This window comes from Pristis pectinata, chromosome 8 (genome assembly GCF_009764475.1).
Source record: "Pristis pectinata isolate sPriPec2 chromosome 8, sPriPec2.1.pri, whole genome shotgun sequence".
In the NCBI taxonomy this organism is placed as follows: domain Eukaryota; kingdom Metazoa; phylum Chordata; class Chondrichthyes; order Rhinopristiformes; family Pristidae; genus Pristis; species Pristis pectinata.
In genome coordinates this window covers 38,735,565-38,756,421 of record NC_067412.1, presented here as the reverse complement: position 1 = coordinate 38,756,421, position 20,857 = coordinate 38,735,565, and positions in this window count along the sequence as shown.

Below are 20,857 nucleotides of genomic sequence, written 5' to 3'. Positions count from 1 at the left end.
ATGGGCTTAAATCTTGAAGGCAAGCCGATTATATGGCACTTTATATTAAATGCCTTTTGGAAGACAATATACTACATCATCTGTATTTCCCTCATCAGCCCTCCTTGTTACTTTATCAAGAAACACTACCCAGTCAGCTTGACACTATTTTCCTTTAACAAATCTTTTTGTGATTAATTGATACTTGGCCAAGTGATTCCTATTTCTGCCTTGACTATTGTTTTTTGAGGAAAACTGGGTTAGCAGGGGGAAATTTTGTGCAGATGGATGGCAATTCAGAACATGAAGGCACACAATGGATGCCCCTGCCCCACCCCCCCCTCCAGAACAGCCTCTCACTACAGTTCAACAGCACTGTTTAGATGTTAAGTGCAAATAATTATTATCAAGATAAGTCTTCAATACCATGACGTGTAGCTGAACTGGGATAATACAGCACAAATCAGTGTCCACCATTTGGAATGATCCGTAGGCTGAGAGGGTCGGGATTTCAGCTCTGACTTGGAAAATATTATTCAGCAGTTGTATTCTTCCTCAGCGATCTGGAGGTAGGAGTCTGGCTTCATTTCAGTAAGGGTTTACCAACTTTCTTCCTTGGCACATTGGCACAGCTAGTAGAGCTGCTGCTCACAGTGCCAGAAATCGAGGTTCAATCCTAACCTCGGGTGCAATCCATGCAGAGTTTGCATGTTCTCTCTGTGGCCACATGGGTTTCCTCTGTGTGCTCCAGTTTCCTCCCATATCTCAAAGATGTACAGGATGGTAGGTTACTTGATCACTGTAAATTGCCCCTAGTGTGTAAGTGAGTGGTAGAATCTGGGGGAGGGGGTGTAAGAGGAGGGGGGAGAATAAAAAATGGGATTATTGGATATGGTTGGTTGATGGTCAGTGAGGACTTGATGGGCCAAAGGGCCTGTTTCCATGCTGTATCTCTCTATGACTCCTCAGCAGTCTCAGGCATCTGCCTTTCTTCTAATGCATGTCCTGCAGCTCCAGTTCATTCAGCACACCTTCTGGGACCACCACCCATGGATGGTGCAAGGATGATACAACTGGACAAAAGTTCTATAATTCACCCACCATCCCACAGATGTCTGGGACCTCAGGCAGCCCACAGGAAGTGAAAATATGTCTGAGTAGCCCTTGAATCAGTGTAGTTTGTCTGGATGGAACACTTGTGATAACATGGCTCCCTGTGAACATCCAACAAAGCAGAAAAATCTGACCCAAGTTCAGATGCTGACGTTCAATACAGGCATTTCACACAAAATGACAATTTCTCCAGTGGCCTACAAGCCAAATGCTGTGCCTGCACTTGCACACTCCACGTGGTTCTGGATGGAACTGATGGGCTACCCAAGTTGTGCAGAATGGCTGTTTCTCCACAGTCCGCAGTTACAAACAGAGCGAGTCCACTGCGCTGTGCTCAAAGGTGCAACACAACAGGAGTGAATTTCACACCAACACTCTCAGATTGGGCTCTCAAACATTCTAACCATTCAGAATCGGATGTAACCGGGTCCCTTCTTCTGCATCCATACTTAATGCAATCAAGTTTTTCACCTGTTCAGACACTGGGCAGTTCAAGTGGGTTGTTTTTATTCATTAAAGGGCTGTGAGAAGTGACAGGTCAGAGGACCCCACTCTCCAATGACCAACATGGGATTGTTGGCCACTGGAAGATTACTTGCAGTGCATCAATTGCACTGATTACACTGGCAGGCCACTGATGACTGAGATTATACATCTGTGTGTTACATATGGGTTATGCACAAGTGTACATCTGTATATGTGCACATGCTTGCATGTGTGTGTGCATACGTATGTGTGAATGCATGTCTGCATGCATGTTTTTGTGTGTGTGTGTGTGTGTGTGTGTGTGTGTGTGTGTGTGTGTGTGTGTGTGTGTGTGTGTGTGTGTGTAAGCAAGCATGTGCATGCCTATGGCACTTACTCATGTGCCCACCTGTGTGCAGGCATTAATACCCAGGGAGAAAGCTTGGTCTCCAGTCCCCCTTACCACTGGATTAAGACTGCTCTCAGTGAAGCCCTTGCAATAGCTGGTGTACAACAGCAGCCCCACATTAACTTTTTCTTCTATATTATTAAAACATTCAAAAGTCTTTCTGCACATGAAGAACAGGAGATGAAGGATACAACTGGATAGAAACATACAAATGGATATGAGACAAATAGGAACCTAAATAATATTCACTTTTAGACACGCTAATGCTCAGGGTTGTACCTAAATAGGTTACAGATCCCGACCATTGCTTCAGATTTTATGAAACTACTCAATTTCTTTTCATCTATCTGCAGCTGACTCCACTAAGTGACCAGGAACAGGGTCATGGTTCAAAGAACAAGCCTTCCACAATTGACCCCAGTAAATTAACTGATGGATAATTGCAGTCCTGACTGCAAATTCCATTCTTCTGATCTTATGGTTGACCTCAGGTGCCAGGCAGAAGACCATTGGGAACACTGCTGGGAATCTTCAGTCTGCTGATTTTATACTCAATATTGATAATGGTTGTTTGTTGAAGGTGAGGAAGCTGGTGATTGATATTATTTATCTCAGGTGTTTAAAATCAGGAGCTTGCAGGAGGTTGGGAATACTACAGGAACTAACTGGTACTAAAGCAAGAAACAGAACCATGTTGAAAAAGGGATCTTTAATCTGAATGTTGGCTTATTAGCTTTCTAACTGTATGGCTTCTGATTCTGGTAAAGAGATGATGGCCTTTCTTAAGCTTGGAAATTGTCTTATGATGCAATATCAGCATCAGCTGCAACTCAAGATGTAGTGTTCCCACCACCGAGATGGGGGGTTGCTCTCCAGTGGCGTGAGTGTGTAATCCAGGCTGATGTTTTAAACAGTTCTGATGGAGCACTGCTCCAGCAGTACCTAATGGTCAAGAGGTACTAACTCTTGCAAGAGAGGCCCCATTTGCCCATGGCACTATTTGGGGGAAGAACAAGGAAGATTCCCCCATTGTCCAGATGTTATTCATCCCCCAACCAACAATGTCACAGCAGATGATGATCTGGAGTTATCTGATATTGTCCTATTGCTGGGTGGAAATCACTTACCACAAGACAGCTCACCAACTTCCACGTGGATTATAAAACACTCAGAAGCATCTTGAGATCATGAAAAGTGCTACAGAAGTTCAAGTTCCCTCCTTCCCACATAATAAATACATTTTTCAGCATTTTATTACTTCTCAAAATCTCCTGATTTTAAAAGCACATGGTGATTGGTGTTAAATCATCCAGCAATTGCTTTTTCTTCGTGGGGTAATGGAATTGATGGTATGGAAAGCATTTATTGCCCACTTCTAATTGCCCCTGACATGGCAATGGTAAGCTGACTTCTTTGACTGCACACAGCTCTTCTGGTACAGTACTCCCAGAATGCTATTCCAAAGGGATTCCAAAATTTAGACCCAGTGACGATGAAGGACCGATGATACATTTCAAAGTCAGGATGGTGGGTCTTGGAGGGAAACTAGCAAATGATGGTATTCCCGTGTGCCTGCTAGCCTTGGATTTTTTAACAGTAGAGGTGCAGATTTAGGAAGCAGTCTGTAGAAGCATTAGTGAGTTGCTGTAGTGTATTTTGTAGATGTCAAATGTTGCAGGTATGGTGTTAAACACCTCTTACATTGGGAAAAGTTTCTCACTACTTACCCTATCTATGCCTCTCATAATCTGGTACACCTTTATTAGATCCCCTCTCAGCCTCCTCCACTCCAAGGAAAACAATCCCAGTCTATCCAGTGTCTCCTCATAAATGAAACATTCCATCGTTGGCAACATCCTGGTGAATCTCCTCTGCAGTCTCTCCAGTGCAATCACGTCCTTCCTACAGTGCGGTGAACAGAACTACACACAATACTCCAACTGTGGCCTAACCAATGTTTTATACATTTTTACCATGATCACCATTCTTCTCTATTCTATGTCCCAGCTAATGAAGGTAAGCATCCCATATGACTTCTTCATCACCCTTCCTACCTATGCTGCCACCATCGGGGTTCTTCAGACTTGGACACCAACGTTCCTTTGTCATTCAATACTTGCAAAGGACCTATCATTCATTGTGTATGTCCTACCCTTACTAGAGCTCCACAAAATGCATCACCTCACACTTATCAGGATTGACATTCATCTGCCATTGCTTTGTCCAACTTACCAGCTGACTAATATCATTCTATAGCCTACGACCTCCCTCCTCACTATCAGGTTTGCTCCAGATGCCCCACTGTCCTCCCATGTGGGGGTTAGAAGATTAATTGGTCATTGTAAAAAAAATATGTAGATGACTAGTAGAATCTGGGGGAGTTGATGGGAAAGCAAAATGGGATTAGTGTAGGATTAGTGTAAGTGGGTGCTTTATGGTTGTACAGACCTGGTGGGAGAAAAAGTCCATTTCCAAATTGTTGACTCCATGCTAAATAATTGTTCAATTTCTGGACAGCAGTGAACCAGTCACTGTCATATTCTAAACGGCATGCTGTGGGGTTTGTGTCTGGTGACCCAGAAATTCATCAATAGTTTTAACCTTAGCCAGGGTGAAAAGCATTTGTGCTAGCAGCCTTTTGAAGTCATTGATCTGAAGCTGATGAGGTACTAACAGGGAATAGATATCTGACCTCAGAATTAGCAGAGAGCATCCTCAGAACCTGCTCACCGTCCAGCCACATTCTCGGTATCCACACACTAGTATGAACTTAAACCCGGTAGTCAGCAATGCTAGATCAGCAGGGACTTACCAAACATTGACCCTGCTGTGCTGGGAAGACATGGTGACCCAGACTATCCAGGGATCAGAGGAAGTGTCATCGAGAGGATAGGAAATGGAAAGGCTGGAGGATTATCTGTGGAATTCCTGAGAAATTCCCACGGGAGGAGGCCCCTTCGAGGCACCTGCTTTGTCCAACAATTCTAGGAATTATTGAGCAAAGATGAAAGATGGCTTTCAAACACAAAGGACAGTCACTGTACAATTATGCCATTAATTCACTCCTCACCAGGGGCAAGATAAACTTTAAACATAAATAACTCAAAAAGTGTGATCAACAATGGAATGATCTGGCCTTCATTTTCTTTAATCAATTACAGCACTTCTAAAGCAGGGACTGAGATGGAATCCCAGTTTATCCAGAAGGGTTTGTGATAAGACCCAAGGGAATATTTAAAGGGTCTTTTCACAGCATCCCAAAGTACAAGCATGTGAGAAATGCATTCCTCGTGGTCACCTAACTCCATTCAAGGGCCCTCAATTCTGGAATCCCTGGTCAAGTAGTTCTGACACAGGGCTAGAGATTTTGCTTAAAGGTTAAAAGATGTAAGGTTGAAAGCCAAATTGTTCTTTTTACTTGCCATGGGCTGTGACCAGAATTTGAGCAAAACTTGTACACGTGTTAGTCAGTTTGCAATGAGCACAACTATGAAATGGATCCTTCACATTTATATGTGGTCTGTGCCAAGTGTTACACAATAAGAGGGGCTGTTAGACCTATCAGTACAATATTACTGCAGATGGCCGTTAACTCAGCGTTAGAGAGATACCTGATCTGGGACATCAATATTTCACATGTCTAGGAAGCAACAGCATCACGTTCTGCCTGCACTTGGGAACAGAGAGAGAGAGACTTAAAGACCCTTAATACTGCCTGTCCCCACACACCTTCACCCCCTGCCGTCTCCCAGGATTGATCACCACATTATGGTGTGTGAGGGGAAGGCAATCCCATGAGCAAGGGAGCGGGAAGCCGAAAAGATCAGTTAGGTTTCCAACCCAACACCATTGACCAAAGGACTCAGCTGGGGAAAATATCCTTCACAGCAACAAGAGCAGATTAGTCAATCCATGGGACCGCTCTATCATTCAATGGTTGAACAGGATTTACTCATCGCTGCTCCATACCCCTTGACTCTACTGATGTTAAATGTGAATGTTTCCAGTAACTTACAATATCCTCACACGTCCTGTCTCAGATTTCCACTGCACTCTGTGAGGGAGGCTCCCTGATTTCACTGCTGAATGGCTGTGCTCTAACCTTAACAGTATGCTCCCTTGTTCTGGATTCACCTGCGTACAGAGGAAATCATTTGTCTGCTCGAGAGTACTGCCTGATTTATAGAGCCACAGAAATACAAATGTATGATCAACAGGAGCTGTAATCTTCACACCCCACATGTGCAAACCTCTCTCTCTCCTCTCCTTTTCCTTTCCCGCTGCTTTAATCTGGTCTGTGCTGAGACATAGAGTTTGCACAGCTGCACTGAGACAGGTGATGAGAACAGCTGCAGCTCATACTTAACCTCTTCCGTCCCAGCCTGTTCTCCACTCGCTCTGCCAGCCTGGGCCCCTTGGCAGCCATTTAACCTGAAATAACTAAAGGGAACCCATTGCCACCAGTTCTGCTTTACGCAGGCTGCTGGGTCCCATTTTCTGACTTCCTACCAGAACTTCCTGCTTCTCCTCAATTAACTGCACAATGATAGGAGTTTACTCTTATAGGTCATTCAGTAAGATCTTGGGTCAAAGATTAAGAGTCCAATGAAGCACCTGCTGCTGTAGCCGAGGGTAAACAGGTTGCCCAAAGTTGTCTTTACTGTATCCAGGTTTGTGGAATTTTGATACAGTTTTCAAAGGAGGCATTTAGCGCACCATTCCTGCTCTACCAATTTATCCCCCAAGCCTAGTCCACGTTCCTTTCAAACCCCTTCAGTGATTCTGCAGATAAGATATCTTTATTAGTCACATGTACATCGAAACGCACAGTGAAATACAACTTCTGCGTAGAGTGTTCTGGGGCCAGCCCGCAAGTGTCGCCACCCTTCCGGTGCCAACATAGCATGCCCACAACTTCCTAACCCATACATCTTTGGAATGTGGGAGGAAACCGGAGCACCCAGAGGAAACCCACGCAAACGCAGGGAGAACGTACAAACTCCTTACAGACAGCGGCTGGAATTGAACCCGAGTCGCTGGCGCTGTAATAGCATTACACTAACCACTACACTACCGTGCCTGCCCTGCATCCATGCTTTCCTGCAGCAATGAACTCCTCAGTCATCCTCTGTGTAAGTCGGGGCAGCCGATCAATGTGTTGACTTAGCTGGGGGTGCCAGCTTTACTGGAAAGACACCACATCCAAAAGGACTAGTTTGTGAGGGTAGGTGCCTCGGACTGGGTTTGTGCTTCAAGCAGAAGACTAAGATGTGTCCCAATTGACAAGATCAAAGCAGTTGATGTCAATAAAAAAGTTTTATCCTTAACCCCAAATTCTACGTATGCACCTCCTCTAGGTGAACATGGTCCGGAGCAGGAACAGGGGGATTATGTTGCCCTCTCTATATTGAAACCAAATTGATGGCCTTTACTATATTGCAGAATGAGTCCTCTTAATTCATCACATGGCTCACTGAATTAAGAAGCACAGTCACTGCTGTAGCATAATGCAATGCAACAGCTGTTTGTGCACAGGAGAGACACTGACTAAATAATCTGTTTTTTCTGATGTTGGTGGAGGGGTGGGTTTTATGCAGGACAATAGGGAAAACCTCCAACCTCACCCCCTTCAATCCGTCCCCACCCACTGTTCTCTGAAGGTGGTGAATAGGTGGCTGTGGATCCAGACACTAAGAGGTCCATCTTGGAGGTCATGCGGTATCGTCTACCCATCATTTGTTCCTCCCAGGAATAAAGTAAACAGCCAACTAGTTCCTCTCAAAGCCCAAGATGGCATTCACAACAGAAGGGAGACCTGCATGTATTAATGAAAGGATTACATGAGGCTACCGAGGCAGAAATGAATTGTAGGCAACAGTATGAAGAATGGAAACTCAGGGGTGCACAGAGAGCTTCGATGTACAGACCTCTCAGAAAAAAAACCTGCAGGGGGAATAACTGGGTAGCACTACTAAAGACCTACTTATTCTAAGGATCATTCTTTAATTCCACGACAACTATTATGTGTTAGGGACTACTAGGAGATGGCCCTATAGGAAGGGGCAATCTGCAGAGAGAACTACTTTAGTTAAAATGTTCAAATCTTTAAAAAAATGCAGCTTGAAATTTGGCTGGGGAGGAGGACTGCTCACTCTATGAAAAAATTGGAAGTGTATGCAAAGACAGGAAGATGGGAGATTTCAATCAACCCGTTATAAATTAGGAAAGCTGATCTGGAGTCAGGGCTGGTGACTGTACTGCATGACTGCCTCATGACTCAGTGTGTACTGGAAGCTACCAGATGCAATGTCCATGTTGACCTAGTATATGTCGATGACCCAGACAGTGTACAGGAAATGGATATTGCAGCATCACTGGGGAACAGCGGCTAGTAATGATTATGTTTAATATTAACTCAGGACCAGGATCAAGCTTTACATCTTGAAAATTCAAAAGCACGAGGAAAACATAAAACAAATGGATTAGAAGAGAAAGTTTAACAGCTCTTTAGTAGAAAAATAAATAGGAAAGAGAACGGACTTGCATATTATAGCACTTTGCAGGACCTCAGAAACCACTCAAGCCTCCATATAGTCAATGGCTTCCTTTTTTTGATATTGGTATTGGTTTATTATTGTCACGTGTACTGAGATACAGTGAAATACCTAGTTTTGCAAACCATCCATACAGATCATTTCAAAACATAAGTACTTTGAGGTAGTACAAAGGGAAAAGCAATAACAGAAGACAGAATATAGTGTTACAGTTACAGAGAAAGTGCAGTGCAGGCAGACGATAAGGTGGAGGGCGATGACAAGGTAGATTGTAAGGTCAAGAGTTCACCTTTAACATACAAGAAGTCCATTCAACAGTCTTACAACAGCGAAATGTTGTCATTGTGGCAAATTGCTGGAAAACTCCCAGAACTACTAGCAAACTTTCAGTGCCACCAGCAAACTCCCAGAACCGCCAGCACATGCCCAGAACCACCACCAAATTCTAAGTACCACCAGCAAACTCCCAGAACTATCAGCAAACTCCCAGAACTACCGGGCAGATAATAACAGAAATGAAGGAGTCATATGTATCAGGAACAACTAGTGACCTTATGGCAATCAGCAAGGTGCAGAGAGAACTACTTTAGTTAAGATGCTCAAATCTTAAAAGTGATGTTGGTTGAGAAAAATAAACTATTGTCCAGGACAACAGAATGATTCCCCCTGCTCTTCTTTCAGATAGCACTATAGAACTGTTTCTGTGTACCTGAGAGGACAGAGAGAGCCCAGTGTAATGTCTCTACCAGAGCATAACACCTCTGGACTTGTTGCACTTTCTCGGTACTGCACTGCAGTGTCAGCATGCATTTTGTGCTCCAGTTCTTGTTGTGGGATTTGAACCAATCTTCAGACACAGAGCCAGTGGGCTGCTCACTGGGTCACAGCTGAACAATAAAACATCAGGAGTAGAAGTGGGGGTAGGCCATTCAGCTCCTCATATTGGCTCTGCCGTTCAATAACTCAATGGCACTTTCTTGCGCTATCCCCATATCCCTTAACTCTCTTAATACCTAAAAATCTATCAGTTTCAAGTCAAGTCTATATTCTAGTCAGTGACTGAGCTTCCACAGGCCTCTTGGGGAGAGAATTTCAAAACTCACTCCCTCTGAATGAAGAAATTTCTTCTCATCTCAGTCCCAAATGGCTAACCCCTTATTTTGAGGCAGTGACCCTGACTTATGAGCATCCCAGACCAGGGAAACATTATCCCTGCATCCCAGATGAATTTTATACATTTCCCTTTCAAAAGACCAAATCCTGAACTTTTCATAGATGTAGACCTGTGTTATAATTATTTCTGGCATGTTCCAACTTTTGACTTTTTGTCCTTTGCAGTAGCTTGCTTTTTGTCCCAATGCATTATTAAGGGTCTGGCATTTCAAAAAACTTACAGCTAATGTGAAGACTACCCTGATATTAACTGGGATACAGTAAGTGTGAAAAACATAGAGGACATAGAATCCCTCATTTCCATTCAGACTGTTTTAAACAATTTACAGTGAACTCTACAATAGGATGGGGGAAAATTCTGGAGTTGGTTTTAGGGAATTAAGCCAAGCAGGTGGAAGGAGTATTGGTGGGGGAGCATTTGAGTTATAGTGATCACAACTCAGAAAGATTAGTGGGAGAGCCATTTTGTGACAGTGCTTATAAGTTAGATATGGCATAGCTGTTGAAAGATAAAATAGGCAGAAAGGTTCCAAACTGGGGAAAGGCCAATGTTATAGAGTTAAAGCTATTTGGCAAAAGTGTTCTGGAGATGGCTGCTAGAAGGAAAACTGGTCTCAGTGCAGTGGGAGTCATTGAAAAAAAAGATTCAGGGTAAACATGTTCCCACAAAGCAAAAGAGTGATACTGCGAAATCTAAAGCACCCTGGATGGCAAAATGGATAGAGGATAGGATAAGGCAAAACAGAGAAACTTAATAAGGCAGAAAACCTGGAGGAATAGAGTAGGTGTAGAAGTTAAAAGGGAAATTAGAAAAGCAAAGAGAGGGTATGAATAAACACTGGCAAGGAGCATCCAAATATGTTTTATAAGTAGCTAAAGAGCAAAAGGATAAGAAAGATGAGATTATGGCCCTTAAGGTACCAAAAAGAGGGTGTAGAACATGGGAATGTTCTTAATGAATGCACTGTGGGTATATTCATGAAAGAAGTGGATTTTGCTGATGTTCTCATTAGGAAGGATGCTTGTAATATATCAGGCTGTATAAACAAAGGAAGAGAAGAAGTATTCATCTTTGAATGGCTTGGCATTTGATTTGGCTTTAGTTTGGCATCTTTGAACGTGGATGAGTCATTGGGCTCAAATGGAATATATCCAGGGCTGTTAAAAGAATATAAAATTTGCAAAGGCTCTGACAACAATGTTTCAATCCTCTGTGGCTATAGGAGTGGCACTGGAGAATGGAGGATAAACCAAGTTGCTTCAGGACTGTTAGTTTAACTGGGTGGCTGGCAAGTTATCAGAATCAATTCTAAGGGACAGGATGGTATGGATCAACTAGGTCAGTCAGCATGGGCTCATTAAGTCCTGTCTGACTGACTTGTTGACCAACAAGAAGGGTGAATACCATAGAACCACAGAACAATACAGCACAATACAGGCCCTTCGGCCCACCATGTTGTGCCGACCTTCAAACCACACCTAAGACTATCTAATCCCTTCCTCCCATATATCCCCCTATTTTAAATTCCTACATATGTTTATCTAACAATCTCTTGAACTTGACCAACATATCTGCCTCCACCACTACCCCAGGCAGTGCATTCCATGCACCTACCACCCTCTGGGTGAAAAACCACCCTCTGATATCTCCCTTGAACTTCCCACCTCCTACTTTAAAGCCATGCCTTCTTGTATTGAGCATTGGTGCCCTGGGAAAGAGGCGCTGGCTGTCTACTCTATCTATTCCTCTTAATATTTTGTACACCTCTATCATGTCTCCCCTCATCCTCATTCTCTCCAAAGAGTAAAGCCCTAGCTCCCTTAGTCTCTCCTCATAATCCATACTCTCCAATCGAGGCAGCATCCTGGTAAATCTCCTCTGCACCCTTTCCAATGCTTCCACATCCTTCCTATAATGAGGTGACCAGAACTGCACACAGTACTCCAAGTGTGGTCTAACCAGAGCTTTGTAGAGCTGCATCATTACCTCGCACTTCTTAAACTCAATCCCAATATTCATGAAAGCTAACATCCCGTAAACTTTAATAACTACCCTATCCACCTGTGAGGTAACTTTCAGTGATCTGTGGATATGAACCGCCAGATCCCTCTGCTCCTCCACACTACCCAGAATCCTGCCATTAACCTTGTACTCCGCCTTGAAGTTTGTCCTTCCAAAGTGTACCACCTCACACTTCTCTGGATTAAACTCCACCTGCCACTTCTCAGCCCAGATCTGCATCCTATCAATATCTTTCTGCAAGCTTCGACAGTCCTCCACACTATCCACAACACCACCGACCTTTGTGTCATCTGCAAACTTGCTAACCCACCCTTCTACCCCATCATCCAAGTCATTAATAATATGAGGACAATGTATTTGAGAAGGCTTGTCTTAGCAGGCTAATGAAAAATATGGACATCCCTACAAATGGATGTCCAAAATAAGTGTCTTAAATGTAACTGAGTCCTTGAATACAGTGAGGAATTCAGGAGGAGCTTCTTGGGAGAAGGTAAAGAGCATGGAGCGGGAAGGCCAGGGAAGGTTAAGGAGGCAGCTTTGATGTGTTTAGGGGCAAGATGAATAAACACAAGGGAGAGACGTTTAAGGAAATCTCGATAGGTGGGAGGAAGATTGCGTGCAGCAGAAGTACAGCCAAAGATCCCATTGAACCAAATGGACAAGTGCAAGCTGTGAATACTGGAGAGGGTTAGTGGTTAAGTTCTGGGACTAGCAGCAAGAGTTCTGCTCATGAGTTCAAATCCCATCACAGCAACTGGGGAATTTCAGCTCAAGGAATTAAGCTGTAAATTAACCATAGAACCATAGAACCATAGAACCATACAGCACAAAACAGGCCCTTCGGCCCACCGTGTCGTGCCGTCCATCAGACCACCCTCACACTACCTAACCCCTTCCTCCCGCATATCCCTCTATCTCACATTCCTCCATATGCCTATCCAACAAGCTCTTGAACCTGTTCAATGTATCTGCCTCCACCACCACCTCAGGCAGTGCATTCCATGCACCAACCACTCTTTGGGTGAAAAACCTCCCTCTGACATCTCCCCTGAACCTCCCACCCATAACCCTAAAGCCATGACCTCTCATCTTGAGCATTGGTGCCCTGGGAAGGAGGCGCTGACTGTCTACTCTATCTATTCCTCTCAATATTTTATATACCTCTATCATGTCTCCTCTCATCCTCCTCCTTTCCAGTGAATAAAGCCCTAGCACCTTAAGCCTCTCCTCATATTCAATACCCTCCAATCCAGGCAGCATCCTGGTAAATCTCCTCTGCACCCTCTCCAATGCCTCCACATCCTTCCTATAATGAGGCGACCAGAACTGAACACAGTACTCTAAATGTGGCCTAACTAGAGTTTTGTAAAGCTGCATCATAACCTCGCGGCTCTTAAACTCAATCCCGCGACTTATGAAAGCCAACATCCCATTGGCCTTCCTAACTGCTCTTTCCACCTGTGAGGCAACTTTCAATGAACTGTGAATATGAACCCCCAGATCCCTCTGCTCCTCCACACTGCCAAGTACCTTGCCGTTTACCCTGTACTCTGCCCTGGAATTTGTCCTTCCAAAGTGTACCACCTCACACTTCTCCGGATTGAACTCCATCTGCCACTTGTCAGCCCAGCTCTGCATCCTATCAATATCCCTCTGTAAGCTCCGACAGCCCTCCACACTATCCACAACACCGCCTATCTTAGTGTCGTCTGCAAACTTACTAACCCAGCCCTCCACCCCCTCATCTAAGTCATCTATAAATATCACAAAAAGTAGAGGTCCCAGAACCGATCCCTGCGGGACACCACTAGTCACTGCCTTCCAATCCGAGGGCACTCCCTCCACCACAACCCTTTGCTTTCTACATGCAAGCCAATTCCTAATCCACACAGCCAAGCTTCCTTGGATCTCTCGGCCTCTGACCTTCTGAAGAAGCCTACCATGAGGAACCTTATCAAATGCCTTACTAAAATCCATGTAAACCACATCTACCACACTGCCCTCATCAATCTTCCTGGTCACCTCCTCAAAGAACTCTATCAGGCTTGTGAGGCAAGATCTTCCCTTCACAAAGCCATGCTGGCTGTCCCTAATCATTCCATGATTCTCTAGGTGTTCATAAATCCTATCCCTTAGAATCCTTTCTAACAGCTTACCCACCACAGACGTGAGACTCACCAGTCTATAATTCCCCGGCCTATCCCTATTAACTTTTTTGAACAAGGGGACCACATTCGCAATCCTCCAATCTTCCGGCACCACCTCCGTAGACAACGAGGACTCAAAGATCCTTACCAGCGGTTCAGCAATCTCCTCCCTAGCCTCTCGAAGCAGCCTGGAGAAAATCCCATCAGGCCCCGGAGATTTATCTGTCTTAATATTATTTAACAACTTCAACACATCCTCTCTCTTGATATCAACAACCTCGAGAACATTACCCCTACCAGCACTCCCTTCCGCATCATCAAGACCCCTCTCCCTGGTGAATACCGAAGAGAAGTACTCATTCAGAACTTCTCCCACTTCCACCGCCTCCAGGCAAATTCTCCCACCTTTGTCCTTAATCGGACCTACCTTCACCCTAGCCATCCTCCTACCCTTCACGTACTTGAAAAAGGCCTTGGGATTTTCCTTAACCCTACTAGCCAAAGCCTTTTCATGTCCCCTTCTAGCTCTCCTCAGCCCTTTCTTAAGTTCCTTCCTCGCTACCCTATATTCCTCATGGGCCCTGTCTGAACCTTGCTGCTTATACCTCACATATGCTACCTTTTTCTCCCTAACAAGTCGTACCACCTCTCTCGTCACCCACGGTTCCTTCACCCTGCCATTCCTTCTCTGCCTCACCGGGACACATTTATCCCTAACATCCTGCATAAGATCCCTGAATATCGACCACATCCCCATGGTACATTTTCCTTCAAAAAGGACATCCCAATTTACACTCCCAATTTCTCTCCTTATAGCCTCGTAGTTAGCCCTTCCCCAATTGAAAAACCTCTCTGCACCTGTCCCTGTCCATGACAATTTTAAAGGTTATGGAGCAATGGTCACTGTCCCCCAAATGCTCACCCACCAATAGATCCTTCACCTGTCCCGGTTCATTTCCTAAAACTAGATCTAACATGGCATTCCCTCTAGTCGGCCTGTCAACATACTGCGTCAGGAATCCCTCCTGGACACATTTAACAAATTCCGTCCCATCTAAACCTTTGGCACTAAGCAGGTACCAGTCTATATTTGGGAAGTTGAAGTCTCCCATTATAATGACCCTGTTATTTCTGCTTCTCTCCAAACACTGCCTGCCAATCTGCTCCTCTATATCTCTACTGCTACTGGGAGGCCTATAGAATACTCCTTTAACAAAAGGACTGGTTTCAGGAATGGTGACCATGGCAACATTGGATTGTTCTAAACCCATCAGGTTCACTAACATTCTTCAAGGGAGGAAATCTGCCATCTGTACCTAATCTGGGCTGCATGTGTTGCTTAGAGTAAACTCTCAAAGTGATTGACTGTGAACTGTAGCCTGGGTCAATAGGCAATTAGCCATGAATGAATCCTGATCCAACCACCCCTACACCTCCCCAACCAAACCCACCTCCTGATTACCTTCCCAACTGACTCTTATCCCCACTTCTCTGTCATCTCTAGACCACATCCTCTTCCACAGACTTGGCTACCCAAGTTCCCCTTTAATCTACAGCCGAACTCACATCTTCTCAGCCACTGCTCTCTAGTTGGAGATCCTAGATGAAAGGCCTTTGTGCTAGTTTTCTTGCACAAGGCTGATTCTGGTGCAATAGAAGGTCACTGCCTGGCTAGGCACTTGGTACAAAGTTGGCAAATTACAATCCCTGGGTCAATTTTTTTTTGTTAATTTGCCGGTAGAAATGATTATCCTTTCAAGTTCGTCATACTGCAACAAATGCAAGAAACAAGAACTCTTCCTCTGGAGTTGGCTTCTGTAGAGACATCTCTTGGGCCTGCTTTGATAAGGAAGTAACATCCTTATTGTGCTTCTTTGAAGTCTAATAAGTTCATCTCAAAATATTTTGAATTAATAATTTTGGGGATAATATTTGATTCAAAGGTGCATCTGTGGTCACAAGCTAAAATAGTTGGCTTAAATCTTGCTGCCTTTGAAAGGAAAACCCTTTTTGATGGTATTCTGAAAATGGAATAAGTCCACTTTCATATTGCAGACATTTAGGTCTTCATACTTCTGATGCTTTGATCTCATTCTGCTGATGGATACTCTCCAGGGACAGGCCTTAGGATTTGGCACAGGTTACTCTCAAAGCCCAGGTTATAGGCCAAGGCTCAAGTAATTCTTGAGGCCCCAACTTAAACCTAGGCTCAGGTTACCATCAAGTCCTGGAGCATGGAAACAGCATAGAAACAGGCCAGTCAGCCCACCAGGTCCATGCTTACCTGTGGGGACCCATAGTGTAGCAGTTAGCATAACGCTATTACAGCGCCATTGACCCAGGTTCAATTCCGGACGCTGTCTGTAAGGAGTTTGTACGTTCTCCCCGTGTCTGCATGGGTTTCCTCCAGGTGCTCCAGTTTCCTCCCACATTCCAAAGACATATGGGTTAGGAAGTTGTGGGCATGCTCTGTTGGCGCCGGAAGCGTGGCGACACTTGCAAGCTGCCCCCAGAACATTCTACTCAAAAAGATGTATTTCACTATGTGTTTCAATGTACATGTGACTAATAAAGATACCTTATCTTATTTTATCTTAATCCCATCTTTCAGCACTTGGTCCATAGCCGGTTATGTCCAGCTGATTCAAGTGTTCATCTAGACGCTTCTTATATGCTGCCAGTGACTGCTTCCACCACTCTCTCAGACAGTGTATTCCAGGTATTGCCACCCTCTGGGTGAAAAAGATCCCTCTCAGATCTCTTCTAAATCTCTTATTCCTTCCTCTAAATCTATGTTCCCTACCTTATCTCTGATGCAGGGAAAAGTTTCCTGCAATCTTCCCCATCTATACCCTTCATAATTTTATATGCTTCATTCACTAGCCAGGTCCAGTGATTGTCTCCCTCTGTGTACACTGCCAACAGTGGACTATCAGGAGAGTGGCTAGCAGTGTGCCAGGTATCAATCGATCACTGGAGTCACAAGAGACTGCGGATGCTGGAATCTAGAGTGACACACAAAATGTTGGAGGAACTCAGTAGGTCAGGCAGCATCTATGGACAGCAGAGATCACAGAGGGGGAGCAGTGCGAGAAGGTTTCACAGAACTCCTGTCGAGAAGAGGCGGAAAATTTCTTTAAAGTTGGCATATCTTGAAGAGACTTTGCAGTGGAGTAGCAAAATGGAGGCACAAGAGACTGGAGATGCTGGAATCTGGAACAAAATTCAGTCCAGATGAAGGGACTCAACCCGAAACGTCGACTGTCCATTTCCCTCCATAGGTGCTGCTGGACCCATTGAGTTCCTCCAGCATTTAGTGTGTTGCTATCAATCAATCGCTATCTGGGTTAGGATGACTGGAGTAGGGAGCAGGTGATAAAGCAAACACTTATCTTACGGTGAGAGCAAGATGACAAAGTCAGAGTCATACAGCACATAAACAGGCCCCTCAGTTCACCATGCTCTTGCCAACCATCAGTACCCATCCATACTAATCCCATCTATCAGCACTTGGCCTGTAGTCTTCTAGCCCTTGGCAATTCAAGTGTTCATCTAGATATTTAGGAAATGTTGTGAGTGTCTCTGCCTCCACCACCCTCTCAAGCAGTGCACTCCAGATTCCAGCTACCCTTTAGTTGAAAGAATTCTTCCTCAGATCCCCTCTAAGCCTTTTATTCTTTACCATCTATGCCCTTGAGTTTTAGATACATCTACTATAGAGAAAAGTTTCCTACTATTTACTCCATTTATGCCCTTCATAATTTTGTGCATCTTTACCAGGATACCCTTCCGCCTCCTCTGCTCCAAAGAAAGCAAACCCAGCCCTTCCTGTCTCTCAGTGTAACTGAAACGTTCCATCCCAGGCAACGTCTGCACCCTCTCCAATAGAAGAAAGTTAGAAGGTCACATGAACCAAGTCCCAACTTACTCACCTCCTGGTCACTAATAAGACGCACCATCAATACGGGGCTTAGTGAAGACCCTCCCCAAGTGATAATGAGCAGGAACATGAGTCAGTGGCTGGTGGGAAGTGGAAGGAGTGGAGTGGGTTTGGAATAATATGGTGAAATGCTATAAGCTTTGGTGCTGGCAACCACGGATCAGTACTCTGCGATTCAACATAATCCTCACAGAACTGGCATCTGAGAGTTGTTCCTATTTTGTGTGTGATTGAGAACAATAAAAATGAGGTGCACATCAAGAAAGGGAAGAGCAGAAAGTGTCTGAACTCTGGATAGCAGGATATAAAACCACTTGAGTGTAGGTGAGTGGTTGAATCTAAGGGGAATGTGGAAAGAATAAAATGGGATCAGTGAAAATGGGTGCCTGATAGATAGTGGGGACTTGGTGGACCAAAGGGCCTATTTCTGTGCTGTGGCTTTTACAAAAGTGAAGTCTAATCCCTGAAATTAAGAAGGAAAAAGTTAATGTTCTCCCATCCGCCTCTCCTTAACAATTACGCTATTTACTTGCATTCAGAATGTTGTCTTGCTGTGTTTGCCATTGCAGCCCCCTCCCTCCCACTGCCCCTTTGTAAGTGACCTTTCCACAGTGTGTGTCTGCACCAGTCAGCTCTGTGATGAATGGCTAGTCTGGGTCCCCTCTGTACCAAGCACACGCAGCTGTCTCATTCTTTATTAAGCAAAAAATATCAGGGACCTTGCCAGGGCATAAGTCACCTCTTCTCTTACAGCGACCAGCTGCAGGAAATCTTGGCCAAAAGCGACAGATTCCAGTTTCTTTTTATAAAAAAAATCGACATTTAAATAGCCTCGAGGACAATAAGGCTTGGTTCCTATCAGCACTACTCTCCATCGAGTATTAACCCTCTCATAATGACACACAAAAAGAGACATTAAGAGTGGTGGCAGAACAGAAAGTGGGCTCTCTTCCCCTGCCCCCTCAGCACCCCCTTAGACAGCACCCTCACTCCCACAGTAGGGGGCATAGTGGGAATGGCAGGGGGAGTGGAAGGGTATTGATGAAATGCTGGTGAACTGCAATAAGAGAAAGAAAATGTGAGTCACAGAGTGTTGGGGGGGAGGGCAAATTTTGACTCCACATTACTGGAAGGCTCCAGTTATAATGAAAGGCAAGATTTACTCATGGTCCCTTTGCCCAAGTTATATCATTGGGATCTGACTGCCATGTTAACTGTTTGGGCATGTGTGAGAAGGTCCTCATGGATTCTTCACCAGGATCAGCCTGTTGCAAACAAGTGACCCAACCGATCATTCTAGGTGAAGCAGTGATTCATATGCACAATTTGGTGTACTGCGCAGTCTCCTCCACAGTGGAGGAACCAAATGCAGACTGGGTGACTGCTTTGCGGAAACGCTCAGTCCGCTGAACCCAAGCCTCCTGTTGCCTGCCGTTTCAATTCTCAATCCCATTCCCATTCTGACCTATCAGTCTGTAGCCTCCTCCACTGCCATAGAGGCCCAACATAAACTAGAAGCACAACATTTTATATTCAGTCTCCACACTTTGCAACCTTCCAAAATGAACATTGAATTTTCCAACTTCAGGTAAACTACTCTCTCATTGTTTTCCATTGTCCTACTTACGTCTCTTTCTTACCCCGTTTCTCCCAAATGCCCTCCTAATGATCAGTACTACTGCTCCTTATCACCTGATCTGTCTAAACCAATCACCATATTGTCTTTGGTCTTGCACTTCATGCCTCCCCCCAGCTTTTCTTTAAAAACTGTAAACCATCCACTCCCCCAGTTCTGAGGGCCCCTGACTGGTTTCCTTTTCCACAGAGAATGGAGACACAAGAGAATGCAGATACTGGAATCTCGAGCAACACACAAAATCCAAATGAAGGGCTCAAACTGAAACGTCAACTGTCCACCTCCCTCCATAGATGCTGCCTGACTGCTGAGTTCCTCCAGTATTTTGTGTGTTGCTCTTTTTTCACAAATGCTGCTTGACTGGCTGAGTAATTGCAGCATTAATGATTTTGTGAGGTGACTTGCCAGGTTTTACCTATTTCTTTTTGGTTTATTTGCTTTTGGCCAGATAGGTGAGCAATTGATTGTCCAGTGTTGTCTCTTGCAAGCCCTAAGCTCAGCTCTGGGTGCCTGGTGATGACAGCCTCCCAGCGCACAACTGCCGACCTGTTCTGTAGCTCCCCCTGCTGGGGACAACAGGTAGACTGATGGCAAATGTGCAAGAGAGGCCAAGGAGGTCAAATCCTCTGTGTTCTGCTGATACTTGACTCCTTCATCCAGCTTTGGACCCAGGTCCCACGAGTCATGCACTGAATGGTTCTACCTTTATGCAATGCTCCTCCATCCAACTTGCATGCAGTTACATTGCACATGGAGGCCATTTGGCCCATTTTGCCCATGTTGGTTCTTTGAAAGAGTTTTCCAATTAGTCCCACGTATGGAGAGAGAGAAACAGAGTTAACGGGTCACTCCCTCCCTGTCACTCTGGATCAACTGTAGCAGGGGCCCCTCCACATGCAATGTGAGCCTCCTAGCTGGTTGCTCAATGCTTTCACCATTAGTATCTGATGGTATCAGACACAATGGATCCACAAGAGAGCCTCACTGATGGTTGGCCTCGCAGGTCATAACATGAAAAAGAAAGAAGTGTTGTCATACATTGTTGCTTTTGGAGCAACCAAGATCCACATCTAAATGCACCAGGTTAACTATTCTCCTGTTTAGAAGAAATTTCTCTCTTTCTCTGTCAATCTGCCTCTCTCTCTTTCTCTCTCTCTCACTATCTCTCTTTCTCCCTCGCTCTTCCTCACTTGCTCTCTCTCCCTTTCCCATGCTTGCTCCCCCTCTCTCTCTTTCTCCCTCTCCCTCACTCACTGTCCTTTTCTCTCTCTTCCCCTCTCACTCTTTCTCTCTCTCTTTCTCCCTCTCTCTCACTCGCTCTCCTTCTCTCCCTCTTTCTCCTTCCCTCTCCCTCTTACTCTGTCACTCTCACCCTCCATAAATGTCCTCCAGTACTTCCTTCACTGCATGGGCCCCAA